General features: G+C 52.0%; 1 pseudogene; it reads left to right on the top strand.

The window, feature by feature from the left end:
• LOC115142262 (kelch-like protein 32) overlaps positions 1-17,959 on the top strand; it is a 56,144-nt pseudogene that overhangs the window by 32,181 nt on the left and 6,004 nt on the right.

Below are 17,959 nucleotides of genomic sequence, written 5' to 3'. Positions count from 1 at the left end.
ACATTTAATCCAAGTAAAAATGCCCTGTCTTAGGTCAGTTAGGATCACCACTTTATTTTAAGAATGTGCAATGTCAGAATAATAGTCGAGACTGATTTATTTCAGCTTTTGTTTCTATCATCACATTCCCAGTGGGTCAGAAGTTTACATACACTCAATTAGTATTAGGTAGCATTGCCTTTAAATTGTTTAAGTTGGTCAAATGTTTTGGGTAGCCATCCACAAGCTTCCCACAATAAGTTGGGTGAACTTTGGTCTATTACTCCTGACAGAGCCGGTTGTAACAGTGTCAGGTTTGTAGACCTCCTTGCTCGCACACGCTTTTTCAGTTCTGCCCACAAATTTTCTATGAGGTCAGGGCTTTTTGATGGCCACTCCAATACCTTGACTTTGTTGTCCTTAAGCTATTTTGCCACAACTTTGGAAGTACGCTTGGGGTCATTGTCCATTTGGAAGACCCATTTGCGACCAAGCTTTAACTTCCTGACTGATGACTTGAGATGTTGCTACGATATATCCAAATAGTTTTTCTCCCTCATGATGCCATCTATTTTGTGAAGTGCACCAGTCCCTCCTGCAGCAAAGCACCCCCACAACATGATGCTGCCACCCCCATGCTTCACGTTTGGGATGGTGTTCTTCGGCTTGCAAGCGCCCCCCTTTTTCCTCCCTACCCAACAATGGTCATTATGGCCTAACAGTTCTATTTTTGTTTCATCAGACCAGAGGACATTTCTCCAAAAAGTATGATCTTTGTCCCCATGTGCAGTTGCAAACCTTAGTCTGGCTTTTTATGGCGGTTTTGGAGCAGTGGCTTCTTCCTTGCTGAGCGGCCATTCAGGTTATGTCGATATAGGACTTTGACTGTATTTGACTGTGGATATAGATACTTTTGTACCTGTTTCCTCCAGCATCTTCACAAGGTCCTTTGCTGTTGTTCTGGGATTGAATTGCACCAGTCGCATCAAAGTACATTCATCTCTAGGAGACAGAACAGGTCTCCTTCCTGAGCGGTATAACGGCTGCGTGGTCCCATGGTGTTTATACTTACGTACTATTGTTTGTACAGATGAACATGGTACCTTCAGGCATTTGGAAATTTCTCCCAAGGATGAACCAGACTTGTGGAGATCTACACATTTGTTTTGAGGTTTTGGCTGATTCCTTTTGATTTTTCCATGATGTCAAGCAAAGATGCACTGAGTTTGAAGGTAGGCCTTGAAATACATCCACAGGTGTACCGCCAATTGACTCAAATTATGTCAATTAGCCTATCAGAAGCTTCTAAAGCCATGACATCATTTTCTGGAATTTTCCAGGCTGTTTAAAGTTACAGTCAAATGAATGTATGTAAACCTCTGACCCACTGGAATTGTGATTAAGTGAAATAATATGTCTGTAAACAATTGTTGGAAAAACTACGTGTCATGCACAAAGTAGATGTCCTAACCGACTTGCCAAAACTATAGGTTGTTAACAAGAAATGTGTGGAGTGGTTGAAAAATGAGTCTTAATGACTCCGACCTAAATGTAAACTTCCGACTTCAACTGTATATTTTTAGTATCGACTGACAGTGACTCGATGTAGTCGGGAAGTCCTGCCCGCCCGCAGCCGCCGCCGCTCAACTCCATTGGGATGGTACACGTGGTGGCGTTGTACTAAATAACTCCAATGTAAATGTATTTACCCCGTGAGTCTTTGCCCTATGCCCATGTGCCACAACAGGAGCTGAACAGTGTTACCTACCTGGACCTGTACCGTGTTTCTGATCTGTTCCACCTCCCTGCTCTGGAGGAGGCTGTGGTCAGCTTCCTAGTAGAACACCTGTGTGAGCTGCAGCAGAGCCGCCTGGAGGAGGTGCTGCTGCTCCCCCACCGCCTCCTCAGGGATGTGTTGATGAGCGACCGCCTCACCTCCCTCAACGAGGAGGAGATCTGGCAGGTACACCGCACTGGCTCCTCACAGTCACACACACACACACACACACACACACACACACACACACACACACACACACACACACACATACAATGGAAGGAACGCACACATGTTCGCAAATGCATCACACACACACACCCACACACACTATATATGCACACGATAAAATGCAGATCTTCCATACAGCCAGACCCACACAGACTTTGATATACTACAACACACAGTGTGTCATTAAACATCAACTGGTCAATTTTCCTTGCCTGCACCAAAATGCACTCTTTATATTTATGTATAGGAGTGAATAGGAAAGGAAGGTGTGTGTGTGTGTGTGTGTGTATATATATATATATATATGTATGAGGGATGAGTGAAGTGTGGCGGGGGGGGGGCTATGCATTTTGACTGTTCATTTGCACCAATCAGGCCCCCCTCTCCCTTCTCCCCCCTCTCTGATTAGGCCCACTGCGGCTTCATCAGCGCCCCAATCCCCCAGCTGTCACTCCGGCCGCCCGTCTGATTGAAAACAATCAGGCCTCTGATGGCACAATTACCCTGACCCTTTAGCCAGGCGATTCTACCATAATCAGACCCTGATTAGGCTGCTTTGGGCCTCCTTCACTCTGCCGAGAAGGTTAATTTGGGCATCCGCCCAAAAAAACGTGCGGGCGCCAATACACAGCTGATATAGTTTGCCCGTCAATCATAGTCACACCGACTTCTCGCCGAGTCTCACGCTCTGGAAATCACATTTTCTTGGGTCTTTGTTTCCCCCCCCCCTCTTCTTCACACGTTTGCCTTTCTCTGGCTGCTCTCTCTCTCTCTGTCTCTCTCTCTCTCTCTCTCTCTTGTCTCTCTCTTTGGGGAGGAGGGGAGAGACACGGGAAGTTGATTTATTCTCTGCCCCGAGGAAGTTCTCTGATCCAGCGTGACCTTCAGTCAGCCTTCCCGGAGCGCACACACCCCTCCGCCACTTCAGAGGAGGGAGAGAGAGAGAGGAGTGTAGATAGCGAAACCGAGAAGAGGACAAAGCAGAGAGTGGAAGGGGATGGGGGGTGTAAATACTGTTGTGTTGGCGTAATTTAGGATGTATTTAAGGAAGACAGAGCAAAAGGAGTGGCATTGACAGTAGCAGGACAATATATACAATGGATGTGTGACTATGTCTGTGTCTATGTAAATGTGTGTTTTGGTATGCTGTTTGTACAGAATGTGGTTTGAACGCATATATGAGCCAGTGCAATGTTTGAATAGGATTTCAGTGTGTATCCAGTGTGCCTGTGAGTCAGGAGGAGGTGCTGACAGTGAACCGCTCCAGCTCAGTAATCTTGCTGTGCTGTAATAAGTTCCCTGTCTCTGTACTGATTGTGTTAAAAGCCACTTTGTTTCCCTGATAATGGTATCAGTGATCTTCAGCCATCTCGCCCACATTCACGGGCCACCGCCGCAGCTAAACAGCCTCCGATTGCTCTCACTGTTCAATTAAATCCCCTCTCTGCTTCTCTCCTCTCCCGGTCCTCAACATAAGAATGTACCAGTGGATATTTATGATGCTTGCACACAACCCACTAGTGTGTGTGTGTGTGTGTGTTTTGTATAAGTGTGTATTCGTTTGTATAAGTGTGTTTGTGTATACGGTAACACACTCGTCTTGATCTTGCAACACTGCTCTGTAGGCATTTGGAATGCTAATAAGTATGAATCGCTTCCCTCTTGTCTTCCTCTTCCCCCTCTCCTCTTTAGCTGGTGGTGTGCTGGTTAGAGCATGACTGTCGGTACCAGTACACAGAGGACCTGATACAGCACATTCGTTACGGCCTCATGGACGTGGCCGCCCTGCACCACGTGGCACAGTGCCACCCGCTGGTCCAGTCCAGTGCCGCCGCCGTCCTAGTGGACGAGGCTCTAGAGTACCACCGAGCCACCTTCGCCCAACCCCTCCGCCAGACCGCCCACACCAAGCCCCGCTTCCAGTCTCTCACCCTCTACATTGCCGGCGGGCACAAGCGCGAGGTGAGCCGCGTGCGGGAGCTGCGCTACTTCAACCCAGCCGACCAGGAGAACGTGCGCGTGGCCGGTTGCTCCAACTGGAGCGAGCTGGCGCCAATGCCCGCTGGGCGCAGCCACCACTGCGTTGCCGTCATGGGCCACTTCCTGTTTGTCGCGGGTGGCGAGGTGGAGCATTCCACGGGGAGGACGTGTGCGGTGAGGACAGCTTGTCGGTATGACCCCCGGGGGAACCGCTGGACGGAGATAGCCTCCATGAAGGCGTGCAGGGAACACTTTGTCCTGGGGGCTCTGGGCCAGTACCTGTACGCGGTGGGGGGGAGGAACGAACTGAGACAGGTGCTGCCCACCGTGGAACGCTACTGTCTGAAGAGGAACAAGTGGACCTTCGTCCAGTCCTTTGACCGCTCGCTGTCCTGCCATGCAGGCAGTGTGGCTGACGACATGCTCTGGGTCTCAGGTACACACCCCCACACACACACACACATCCAGATGGAGAATAGAGCATTACACACTGACCACACACACACAGAGATGGAGAATAGAGCATAACACACACACACACACACACACACACACCCAGATGGAGAATAGAGTATAACACACTGAACACACACACACACACACCCAGATGGAGAATAGAGCATAACACACTGAACACAGACACCCAGATGGAGAATAGAGCATAACTCACTGAACACACACACACACACACACACTAGGCTACCCTGGGGCGGCAGTGGTTAGAGTGTTGGACTAGCAACCGGAAGGTTGCAAGTTCAAAACTCCCGAGCTGGCAAGTCTGTCGTTCTGCCCCTGAACAGGCAGTTAACCCACTGTTGCTGGGCCGTCATTGAAAATAAGAATTTGTTCTTAACTGACTTTCCTAGTTAAATAAAGGTAAAATAAATAAAAAAAACACACACACACACAGATGGAGAATATAGCATAACACACTGAACACACTGAACACACACACACACACACACACACACACACACACACACAGATGGAGAATAGACCATAACACATTACACACACACACACACACACACACACACACACACACACACAGATGGAGAATAGACCATAACACATTACACACACACACCCACACACACACACACACACAGATGGAGAATAGACCATAACACATTGAACACACACACACACACAGATGGAGAATAGAGCATAACACACTGAACACACACACCCAGATGGAGAATAGAGTATAACACACTGAACACACACACACACCTAGATGGAGAATAGAGCATAACACACACACACAGATAGAGAATAGAGCATAACACACTGAACACACACACACCTAGATGGAGAATTGAGCATAACACACTGAACACACACACACACCCAGATGGAGAATAGAGAATAACTCACTGAACACACACACCTAGATGGAGAATAGAGCATAACACACTGAACACAGACACACACCCAGATGGAGAATAGAGAATAACTCACTGAACACACACACACAGATGGAGAATAGAGAATAACTCACTGAACACACACACACACACACACCCAGATGGAGAATAGAGAATAACTCACTGAACACACACACACAGATGGAGAATAGAGAATAACTCACTGAACACACACACACACACACACACACAGATGGAGAATAGAGCATAACACACTGAACACACACACGTAGATGGAGAATAGAGCATAACACACTGAACACACACACACACAAACACACCGATGGAGAATAGAGTATAACACATGAACACACACCCAGATGGAGAATAGAGCATAACACACTGAACACACACACCTAGATGGAGAATAGAGCATAACACACTGAACACACACACACCTAGATGGAGAATAGAGCATAACACACTGAACACACACACACACCTAGATTGAGAATAGAGCATAACACACTGAACACACACACACACACCTAGATGGAGAATTGAGCATAACACACTGAACACACACACCTAGATGGAGAATAGAGCATGACACACTGAACACACACACACCTAGATGGAGAATGGAGCATAACACAATGAACACACACACACACCTAGATTGAGAATAGAGCATAACTCACTGAACACACACACAGACACAGATGGAGAATAGAGCATAACACACTACACACACACACCTAGATGGAGAATAGAGCATAACACACTGAACACACACACCTAGATGGAGAATAGAGCATAACACACTGAACACACACACACCTAGATGGAGAATAGAGCATAACACACTGAACACACACACACCTAGATGGAGAATAGAGCATAACACACTGAACACACACAAACACCTAGATGGAGAATAGAGCATAACACACTGAACACACACACACACCTAGATGGAGAATAGAGCATAACACACTAAACACACACCCAGATGGAGAATAGAGCATAACACACTGAACACACACACCCAGATGGAGAATAGAGCATAACACACTGAACACACACACACATGCACGCCACCTGTGTGTAATACTCTTGTCTGTTACAGGTGGAGTCACAAACACAGCTCAGTACCAGAATAGACTGATGGTGTACGACCCAGACCAGGTAACTGAAGAACAGATAGTACAGAGAAATAACAGAAAAGACATCAAAACAATGAAAACCAGAACAGTTTGTGCTAGCCGAGTAATACGCGTGTTTACTGCAATAGGAGAGAGAGAGAGAGCGTGTGAGAGAGAGAGAGAGCGTGTGAGAGAGAGAGAGAGCGTGTGAGAGAGAGAGAGAGCGTGTGAGAGAGAGAGCGTGTGTGTGAGAGAGAGAGCGTGTGTGTGAGAGAGAGAGCGTGTGAGAGAGAGAGAGAGAGCGTGTGAGAGAGAGCGAGAGCGTTTGAGAGAGAGAGAGAGCGTGTGAGAGAGAGAGAGAGCGTGTGAGAGAGAGAGAGAGAGCGCGTGCGAGACACAGAGAGAGAGGAGAGCGCGTGCGAGAGAGGGGAAGAGAGAGAGAGAGAGAGGGGGAAGAGAGAGAGGGGAAGAGCGAGAGAGGGAAGGGGGAGAGAGAGAGAGAGTGGGGAGAGAGAGAGAGCGCGTGCGAGACGGAGAGAGAGAGAGCGTGAGAGAGCGCTTGAGAGTGACAGAGCGCATGCAAGACAAAGAGAGACAGAGCGTGTGCGAGACAGTGAGAGAGAGAGCGTGAGAGAGATCGTGTAAGACAGAGAGAGAGAGAGAGCGTGCGAGAGAGAGAGCGTGCGAGACAGCGAGAGAGCGCGTGTGAGACAGAGCTTATGTGAGAGAGAGAGCGAGTGTGCGAGAGAGAGCGCGTGTGGGAAAAAGAGAGAGAGCATGTGCGAGAGAGAGTGAGAGAGAGAGCGTGGGAGACAGAGCTAATGTGAGAGAGAGAGCGAGTGTGCGAGAGAGAGCGCGTGCGAGACAGATAGAGGGGGGGAGAGCGAGTGAGAGAGCGGGAGAGCGAGAGGGAGAGAGAGAGTGACCGTGCGAGACACAGAGAGTGACCGTGCGAGACACAGAGAGTGACCGTGCGAGACACAGAGAGTGACCGTGCGAGACACAGAGAGTGACCGTGCGAGACACAGAGAGTGACCGTGCGAGACACAGAGAGTGACCGTGCGAGACACAGAGAGTGACCGTGCGAGACACAGAGAGTGACCGTGCGAGACACAGAGAGTGACCGTGCGAGACACAGAGAGTGACCGTGCGAGACACAGAGAGTGAGAGTGCGAGACACAGAGAGAGAGAGTGCGAGAGAGCGCGTGCGAGACACAGAGAGAGAGAGAGAGCGCGTGCGAGACACAGAGAGAGAGAGAGAGAGCGCGTGCGAGACACAGAGAGAGAGAGAGCGCGTGCGAGACACAGAGAGAGAGAGAGAGCGCGTGCGAGACACAGAGAGAGAGAGAGCGCGTGTGAGACACAGAGAGAGAGAGAGCGCGTGCGAGACAGAGAGTGAGAGAGAGAGCGTGGGAGACAGAGCTAATGTGAGAGAGAGAGCGAGTGTGCGAGAGAGAGCGCGTGTGAGACAGATAGAGGGGGGGAGAGCACGTGAGAGCGCGTGGGAGAGAGAGAGAGCACGTGAGAGAGAGAGAGGGCGAGTGTGAGAGAGAGCGCGTGCGAGACAGCGAGAGAGAGAGAGCGCGTGTGAGAGAGAGAGAGCGCATGCGAGAGAGAGAGAGCGCGTGTGAGAGAGAGAGAGCGCGTGCGAGAGAGAGAGAGCGCGTGCGAGAGAGAGCGCGTGCGAGAGAGAGAGAGCGCGTGCGAGAGACAGAGAGCGCGTGCGAGACAGAGAGCGCGTGCGAGACAGAGAGCGTGTGCGAGACAGAGAGAGAGAGAGAGAGAGCGTGCGAGACACAGAGAGAGCGTGCGAGACACAGAGAGAGAGCGTGCAAGACAGAGAGAGAGCGTGCGAGACACAGAGAGAGAGAGAGCGCGTGCGAGAGGGGAAGAGCGAGAGAGGGGAAGAGAGAGAGAGAGAGAGGGGGGAAGAGAGAGAGAGGGGAAGAGCGAGAGAGGGGAAGAGAGAGAGAGAGAGAGTGGGGGGGAGAGAGAGAGCGCGTGCGAGACGGAGAGAGAGAGAGCGTGAGAGAGCGCTTGAGAGTGACAGAGCGCATGCAAGACAAAGAGAGAGAGAGCACATGAGAGAGAGAGCGCGGGCGAGAGAGCGCGTGCGAGAGAGAGAGAGCGCGTGCGAGAGAGAGAGAGCGCGTGCGAGACAGTGAGAGAGAGAGCGTGAAAGAGAGAGCGTGTAAGACAGAGAAAGAGAGAGAGAGAGCGTGCGAGAGAGAGCGTGCGAGCGCGTGTGAGAGAGAGAGCGCGTGCGAGAGAGAGAGCGCGTGCGAGACAGTGAGAGGAGAGAGCGTGAAAGAGAGAGAGAGAGTGTGCGAGAGAGTGACCGTGCGAGACACAGAGTGACCGTGCGAGACACAGAGAGTGACCGTGCGAGACACAGAGAGTGACCGTGCGAGACACAGAGAGTGACCGTGCGAGACACAGAGAGTGACCGTGCGAGACACAGAGAGTGACCGTGCGAGACACAGAGAGTGACCGTGCGAGACACAGAGAGTGACCGTGCGAGACACAGAGAGTGACCGTGCGAGACACAGAGAGTGACCGTGCGAGACACAGAGAGAGGGCGTGCGAGAGAGAGAGCGCTTGCGAGACACAGAGAGAGAGAGAGAGAGAGCGCGTGCGAGACACAGAGAGAGAGAGAGAGAGCGCGTGCGAGACACAGAGAGAGAGAGAGAGCGCGTGCGAGACACAGAGAGAGAGAGAGAGCGCGCGTGCGAGACACAGAGAGAGAGAGAGAGCGCGCGTGCGAGACACAGAGAGAGAGAGAGCGTGCGAGAGAGAGAGAGAGAGCGTGCGAGACACAGAGAGAGAGCGTGAGAGACACAGAGAGAGAGCGTGAGAGACAGAGAGAGAGCGTGAGAGACAGAGAGCGAGAGCGTGAGAGACAGAGAGCGAGAGCGTGAGAGACAGAGAGAGACAGAGAGAGAGAGAGAGAGAGAGAGAGAGAGAGAGAGAGAGAGAGAGAGAGAGAGAGAGAGAGAGAGAGAGAGAGAGAGAGAGAGAGAGAGAGAGAGAGAGAGAGAGAGAGAGAGAGAGAGAGAGCACGCGCGTGAGACACACAGAGAGAGAGAGCGCGTGCGAGAGAGGGGAAGAGCGAGAGAGGGGAAGAGAGAGAGATAGAGGGGGAAGAGAGGGAGAGGGAGAGAGAGAGCGCTTGAGAGTGACAGAGCGCATGCAAGACAAAGAGAGAGAGAGCGCGTGCGAGACAGTGAGAGAGAGAACATGCGAGAGAGAGAGCGTGAAAGAGAGAGCGTGTAAGAGAGAGAGAGAGCGTGCGAGAGAGAGAGCGTGCGAGACAGCGAGAGAGCGCGTGTGAGAGAGAGAGCGCGTGCGAGACAGAGCTTATGTGAGAGAGAGAGCGAGTGTGCGAGAGAGAGCGCGTGTGAGACAGATAGAGGGGGGGAGAGCGCGTGAGAGAGCGGGAGAGCACGTGAGAGCGCGTGGGAGAGAGAGAGAGCACGTGAGAGAGAGAGAGGGCGAGTGTGAGAGAGAGCGCGTGCGAGACAGCAAGAGAGAGAGAGCGCATGCGAGAGAGAGAGAGCGCGTGCGAGAGAGAGAGAGCGCGTGCGAGAGAGAGAGCGCGTGCGAGAGACAGAGAGCGCGTGCGAGAGACAGAGAGCGTGTGCGAGACAGAGAGCGTGTGCGAGAGAGAGCGTGTGCGAGAGAGGGGAAGAGAGAGAGAGGGGGGGGAAGAGAGAGGGGAAGAGAGGGGGAGAGAGAGAGAGAGCGTGAGAGAGTGCTTGAGAGTGACAGAGCGCATGCAAGACCAAGAGAGAGAGCGCGCACGAGACACAGAGAGAGAGCGTGCGAGAGAGAGAGCGCGTGCGAGAGAGGGGAAGAGAGAGAGAGGGGGGGGGGAAGAGAGAGGGGAAGAGAGGGGGAGAGAGAGAGAGAGCGTGAGAGAGTGCTTGAGAGTGACAGAGCGCATGCAAGATCAAGAGAGAGAGCGCGCATGAGAGAGAGAGAGATCGCGTGCGAGAGAGAGAGCACGTGCGAGACAGTGAGAGAGAGAATGTGCGAGAGAGAGAGCGTGAAAGAGAGAGCGTGTAAGACAGAGAGAGAGAGAGAGAGAGCGCGTGCGAGACAGATAGAGGGGGGGAGAGCGCGTGAGAGAGCGGGAGAGCACGTGAGAGCGCGTGGGAGAGAGAGAGAGAGTACGTGAGAGAAAGAGAGAGAGCTTGTGTGAGAGAGGGAGAGCTTGTGGGAGAGAGAGAGAGAGAGACAGCGCTCGTGAGAGAAAGAGAGAGCGTGTGAAAGTGAGAGCGCGTGAGTGAGAGGGAGAGAGAGAGAGAGAACCTGAGACAGAGAGCGTGCGAGACAGAGAGAGCGCATGGGAGACAGAGAGAGAGAGAGAGAGTGTGTGAGAGAGCGTGTGCGAGACAGAGAGAGCATGCAAAACAGAGAGAGAGAGCGCATGAGACAGAGAGAGAGAGCGCATGTGAGAGAGAGAGAGAGCGAGTGTGAGACAGCAAGAGAGAGAGAGCGCGTGCGAGAGAGAGAGAGCGCGTGCGAGAGAGAGAGAGAGCGCGTGCGAGAGAGAGAGAGCGCGTGCGAGAGAGAGAGAGCGCGTGCGAGAGAGAGAGAGAGCGCGTGCGAGAGAGACACAGAGCGTGTGCGAGACAGAGAGAGAGCGTGTGCGAGAGAGAGAGAGAGAGCGCGTGCGAGAGGGGAAGAGAGAGAGAGGGGAAGAGAGAGAGAGGGGGAGAGAGAGAGAGTGGGGGGGAGAGAGAGAGAGAGCGCGTGCGAGACGGAGAGAGAGAGAGCGTGCGAGAGAGAGAGCGCGTGCGAGACACAGAGAGAGAGAGAGAGAGCGTGCGAGAGGGGAAGAGAGAGGGGGAGAGAGAGAGAGTGGGGGGAGAGAGAGAGAGCGCGTGCGAGACGGAGAGAGAGAGAGCGTGAGAGAGAGCGTGAGAGAGCGCATGAGAGAGAATGAGCGCGTGCGAGAGAGAGCGTGAAAGACAGAGAGAGAGAGTTTGCGAGAGAGAGGGCGTGCGAGACAGATAGAGGGGGGGAGAGCGCGTGAGAGAGCAGGGGAGCACGTGAGAGCACGTGGGAGAGAGAGAGCACGTGAGAGAAAGAGAGAGAGCTTGTGTGAGAGAGGGAGAGCTTGTGGAGAGAGAGAGAGAGAGAGAGAGAGAGACAGCGCGCGTGAGAGAAAGAGAGAGCGTGTGAAAGTGAGAGCGCGTGAGTGTGCGAGAGAGAGCGCGTGCGAGACAAATAGAGGGGGGAGAGCGGGAGAGCACGTGAGAGCGCGTGCGAGACAGAGCTAATGTGAGAGAGAGAGCGAGTGTGCGAGAGAGAACGCGTGCGAGACAGATAGAGGGGGGGAGAGCGAGTGAGAGGGGGGAGAGCGAGCGAGAGAGAGAGAGAGTGACCGTGCGAGACACAGAGTGACCATGGGAGACACAGAGAGTGACCGTGCGAGACACAGAGAGAGAGCGTGCGAGAGAGAGAGCGCGTGCGAGACAGAGAGAGAGAGAGAGAGAGAGCGCGTGCGAGAGAGGGGAAGAGCGTGCGAGACACAGAGAGAGAGAGAGAGCGCATGCGAGACACAGAGAGAGAGCGCGCATGCGAGACACAGAGAGAGAGAGAGAGGGGAAGAGCGAGAGAGGAGAAGAGCGAGAGAGGGGAAGAGAGAGGGAGAGAGAGAGAGAGCGTGAGAGAGTGACAGAGCGCATGCAAGACAAAGAGAGAGAGAGCGCATGAGAGAGAGAGAACGTGCGAGAGAGAGAGCGTGTAAGACAGAGAGAGAGAGAGAGAGAGAGAGCGTGCGAGAGAGCGCGTGTGAGAGAGAGAGCGCGTGCGAGACAGAGCTTATGTGAGAGAGAGAGCGAATTTGCGAGAGACAGAGAGCGCGTGTGAGAGAGAGAGCGCGTGCGAGAGACAGAGAGCGCGTGTGAGAGAGAGAGCGCGTGCGAGAGACAGAGAGCGCGTGTGAGAGAGAGAGCGCGTGTGAGAGAGAGAGCGCGTGCGAGAGACAGAGAGCGCGTGCGAGACAGAGAGCGCGTGCGAGACAGAGAGCGCGTGCGAGACAGAGAGCGCGTGCGAGAGAGAGCGTGTGCGAGACAGAGAGAGAGAGAGAGCGTGCGAGACAGAGAGAGAGCGTGCGAGAGATGGAGCGCGTGCGAGACACAGAGAGAGAGAGCGCGTGTGAGAGGGGAAGAGCGAGGGAGGGGAAGAGAGAGAGAGAGGGGGAAGAGCGAGAGAGGGGAAGAGCGAGAGAGGGGAAGAGCGAGAGAGGGGAAGAGCGAGAGAAGAGGGGGAGCGTGCGAGAGACAGAGAGCGTGTGCGAGACAGAGAGCGTGTGCGAGAGAGAGCGTGTGCGAGACAGAGAGAGAGAGAGAGCGTGCGAGACACAGAGAGAGCGTGCGAGAGAGGGGAAGAGCGAGAGAGGGGAAGAGAGAGAGAGGGGGGAAGAGAGAGAGAGAGGGGGAGAGAGAGAGAGAGAGTGGGGGAGAGAGAGAGAGCGCGTGCGAGACGGAGAGAGAGAGAGCGTGTGAGAGAGAGAGCGCGTGCGAGACAGTGAGAGAGAGCGTGCGAGACAGCGAGAGAGCGCGTGTGAGAGAGAGCGCGTGCGAGACAGTGAGAGAGAGAGCGTGAACTAGAGAGCAAGACAAAGCGAGAGAGAGCGCATGAGAGAGAGCGCGTGCGAGAGAGAGAGCGCGTGCGAGACAGTGAGTGAGAGAGAGAGAGCGTGAGAGATAGAGCGCGTGCGAGACAGAGCTTATGTGAGAGAGAGAGCGAGTGTGCGAGAGAGAGCGCGTGCGAGACAGATAGAGCGAGAGAGAGCGGGAGAGCACGTGAGAGCGTGTGGGAGAGAGAGAGAGCACGTGAGAGAAAGAGAGAGAGCTTGTGTGAGAGAGGGAGAGCTTATGTGAGAGAGGGAGAGCTTGTGGGAGAGAGAGAGAGAGAGAGAGACAGCGCGTGTGAGAGAAAGAGAGAGCGTGTGAAAGTGAGAGCGCATGTGAGAGAGAGAGAGCGAGTGTGAGAGAGAGCGCGTGTGAGACAGCAAGAGAGAGAGAGCGCGTGCGAGAGAGAGAGAGCGCGTGCGAGAGACAGAGAGCGCGTGCGAGAGACAGAGAGCGCGTGCGAGAGACAGAGAGCGCGTGCGAGAGACAGAGAGCGCGTGCGAGACAGAGAGCGTGTGCGAGAGCGTGTGTTTGAGAGAGAGCGTGTGCGAGACAGAGAGAGAGAGAGAGCATGCGAGACACAGAGAGAGAGCGTGCGAGACAGAGAGAGAACGTGCGAGACACAGAGAGAGAGAGGGGAAGAGAGAGAGAGCGAGAGAGGGGAAGAGCGAGAGAGGGGAAGAGAGAGAGAGGGGGAGAGAGAGAGAGTGGGGGGAGAGAGAGAGAGAGCGCGTGTGAGAGAGCTTGTGCAAGTCTTCGAGAGAGAGAGAGCGCGTGTGAGATAGAGTGCGTGTGTGAGAGAGTGCGTGTGTGAGAGAGTGCGTGTGTGAGAGAGTGCGTGCGTGCGAGAGAGCACACGTGCGTGCGAGAGAGTACGCGTGCGAGTGAGAGAGCGCGCGTGTGCCAGACAGAGAGAGAGCGCTTGCGAGACTGAGAGAGAGAGCATGCACATGCAAGACAGAGAGAGAGAGCGCACGTGCGAGACAGAGAGAGTGCGTGCGAGACTGAGAGAGAGAGTGAGAGAGAATGCGTGGGAGACAGAGAGTGTGTGAGAGACCAAGAGAGAGCGCGTGTGCGAGAGAGAGCACGTGCGAGACACAGAGAGAGAGAGAGAGTGCGTGCGTGCGAGAGAGCGTGCGTGTGCGAGACAGAGAGAGGTAGAGCGCGCGTGCGAGAGAGAGCGCGTGCGAGACAGCGAGAGAGAGCGCGTGTGAGAGAGAGAGAGAGTGTGAGAGAGAGCGCGTGTGAGAGAGAGAGCGCTTGCGAGACACAGAGAGAGAGTGCGTGCGTGCGAGAGAGCGTGCGTGTGCGAGACAGAGAGAGGTAGAGCGCGCGTGCGAGAGAGAGCGCGTGCGAGACAGCGAGAGAGAGAGCGCGTGTGAGAGAGAGAGAGAGTGTGAGAGAGAGCGCGTGTGAGAGAGAGAGCGCTTGCGAGACACAGAGAGAGAGAGCGTGCGAGAGAGAGAGCGAGCACCAGAGGGGGAGAGAGAGAGCGAGCGCCAGAGAGCGAGAGAGAGCGAGTGCCAGAGAGAGAGAAACAGAGAGAGCGAGCGCCAGGGAGACAGAGAGAGCGAGCGCCAGAGAGAGAGAGAGAGAGAGCGCACGCGCCAGAGAGAGAGAGCGCACGCGCCAGAGAGAGAGAGAGCGCACGCGCCAGAGAGAGAGAGCACACGCGCCAGAGAGAGAGCACACGCGCCAGAGAGAGCGCACAAGCGCCAGAGAGAGAGCACACGCGCCAGAGAGAGAGCACACGCGCCAGAGAGAGAGAGCACGAGAGAGAGAGCACACGCGCCAGAGAGAGGGAGCACCAGAGAGAGAGAGAGTGCGCCAGAGAGAGAGAGTGCGAGTACCAAAGAGAGAGAGTGCGAGTGCCAGAGAGTGCGAGTGCCAGAGAGTGCGAGTGCCAGAGAGAGGGAGTGCGAGTGCCAGAGAGAGGGAGTGCGAGTGCCAGAGAGAGGGAGAGTGAGTGCCAGAGAGAGGGAGAGTGAGTGCCAGAGAGAGGGAGAGTGAGTGCCAGAGAGAGGGAGAGTGAGTGCCAGAGAGAGGGAGAGTGAGTGCCAGAGAGAGGGAGAGCGAGCGCCAGAGAGAGAGCGAGCGCCAGAGAGAGAGAGCGAGAGAGACAGAGAGTTGACTGAATGCTCTGAGAGACTCTGGGTTGAGGTCAGTCATAAAGTAGTCTACAGTACTACTGCCAAGAGATGAGCTATAGGTGTACTTACCATAGGAGTCTCTGTCTCTGGTGCGCACTCTATCTCTTGGCAGTAGTACTGTAGACTACTTTATTACTGACCTCAACCCAGTCTTTCAGAGCGTTCAGTCAGCCCACTGACACACCTATCAGATCACAGCAAAATCAGTCTACTTGAACAGAGAAATACTCAATCATGAGGCATCAAAGCCAAAGGAACTGAGTAACATTAAGAAATGCTATAGATTGAAGGAATGTAGTGTGGAAACATACCAAAATACAATTAGGCAACAACAAATGCAATACATTTTAGACAACTTCCTGGACGAAACGTTCCACTGTAATAGTGAAGGTGTAAAGTTGGCAGTAGATAATCTAAATAGTATATTTGACCTCTCAGCATCCCTATCAAATCTAAAAATGTCAAACAGAAAACCAAAGAAAATTAATAACAATGACAAATGGTTTGATGAAGAATGCAGAAACCTAAGAAATTGAGAAACCTGTTCAACCAAAAACACAGAGACCCAGAAAACCTGAGTCTACTCCTTCACTTTGGTGAATCACTAAAACAATGCAGAAATACACTATGGAAAAGGGAACAGCACATCAGAAATCAGCTCAATGTAATTGAAGAATCCATAGACTCTAACCACTTCTTAGAAATTAGAAAACACTAAACAGATAATTATTTGTGTTGCTATCTGTCCAAAATGTAGATGTATAGAGCCATAACAAAAAACAAACAACAAAAACATATACATGATCAAATATCAATCTTGGAATCAACTATTGAAGACTAACAGAACACACTGGATTATCCACTTATCTTGAATGAACTACAAGACAAAATAAAAACCCTCCAACCCAAAATGGCCTGTGGTGTTGTTGGTATCCTCAATAAAGTGATAAAATATACAGACAACAAATTCCAACTGGCTATACTGAAACTCTTTATCATCATCCTCAGCTCTGGCATATTCCCCAATATTTGGAACCAAGGACTGTTCACCACAATCCACAAAAGTGGAGACAAATTTGACCTCAATAATTACTGTAGGATATGCATCAACAGCAACCTTGGGAAAATCCTCTGCATTATTATTAACAGCAGACTCGTGCATTTTCTCAGTAAAAACAATGTACTGAGCTAATGTCAAATTGGCTTTGTACCAAATTATCATATGACAGACCATGTATTCACCCTGCACACCCTAATTGACAAACAAGCAAACCAAAACAAAGGCAAAGACTTCTCATGCTTTTTTGATTTAAATTTGGCATGAGGGTCTGCTATACAAATTGATGGAAACTGGTGTTGGGGGAAAAACATACAACATTATAAAATCCATGTACACAAACAACAAGTGTGAGGTTAACATTGACAAAAAACACACATTTCTCCCCACAGGGCCGGGGGGTGAGACAGGGATGCAGCTTAAGCCCCACCGTCTTCAACATATATATCAACGAATTGGCAAGGGCACTAGAACAGTCTGCAGCACCCGGCCTCACCCTATTAGAATCTGAAGTCAAATGTCTACTGTTTGCTGATGATCTGGTGCTTCTGTCACCAACCAAAGAGGGCCTACAGCAGCACCTAGATCTTCTGCACAGATTCTGTTAGACCTGGGCCCTGACAGTATATTTCAGTAAGACCAAAATAATGGTGTTACAAAAAAGGTCCAGTCGCCAGGACCACAAACACAAATTCCATCTAGACACCGTTGCCCTAGAGCACACAAAACAACTATACATACCTTGGCCTAAACATCAGAACCACAGGTAACTTCCACAAAGCTGTGAACAATCTGAGAGACAAGGCAAGAAGGGCCTTCTAGGCCATCAAAAGGAACATAAAGTTCGACATACCAATTAGGATCTGACAAAAAATACTTGAATCAGTTATTAGAACACATTGCCCTTTATGTTTGTGAGGTCTGGGGTTTGTTCACCAACCAAGAATTCACCAAATTAGGCAGATACCCGTTTATTATCAAAATCCAGAAAAAAACTGCTAAATTCTACAACCACCTAAAAGGAAGTGATTCCCAAACCTTCCATAACAAAGCCATAACCTACAGAAATATGAACCTGGAGAAGAGTCCTCTAAGCAAGCTGATCCTGGGGCCCTGTTTACAAACACAAACAGACCCCACAGAGCCCCAGGACAGCAACACAATTAGACCCAACCAAATCATCAGAATATAAAAAGATAATTACTTGAATCATTGACAAGAATTAAGAGAAAATACAGAGCAAACTAGAATGCTGTTTGGCCCTAAACAGAGAGTACAGTGGCAGAATACCTGACCACTGTGACTGACCCTAAACAGAGAGTACACAGTGGCAGAATACCTGACCACTGTGACTGACCCTAAACAGAGAGTACACAGTGGCAGAATACCTGACCACTGTGACTGACCCTAAACAGAGAGTACACAGTGGCAGAATACCTGACCACTGTGACTGACCCAAACTTAAGGAAAGCTTTGACTATGTACAGACTCAGTGAGCATAGCCTTGCTATTGAGAAAGGCCGTCGTAGGCAGACCTGGCTCTCAAGAGAAGACAGGCTATGTGCACACTTCCCACAAAATGAGGTGGAAACTGAGCTGCACTTCCTAACCTCCTGCCAAATGTATGAC

The sequence above is a fragment of the Oncorhynchus nerka genome, linkage group LG14 (genome assembly GCF_034236695.1).
Source record: "Oncorhynchus nerka isolate Pitt River linkage group LG14, Oner_Uvic_2.0, whole genome shotgun sequence".
Taxonomy (NCBI): domain Eukaryota; kingdom Metazoa; phylum Chordata; class Actinopteri; order Salmoniformes; family Salmonidae; genus Oncorhynchus; species Oncorhynchus nerka.
Note: the sequence above shows the minus strand (reverse complement) of the source record. Positions and strands in the feature narration are given on the sequence as shown.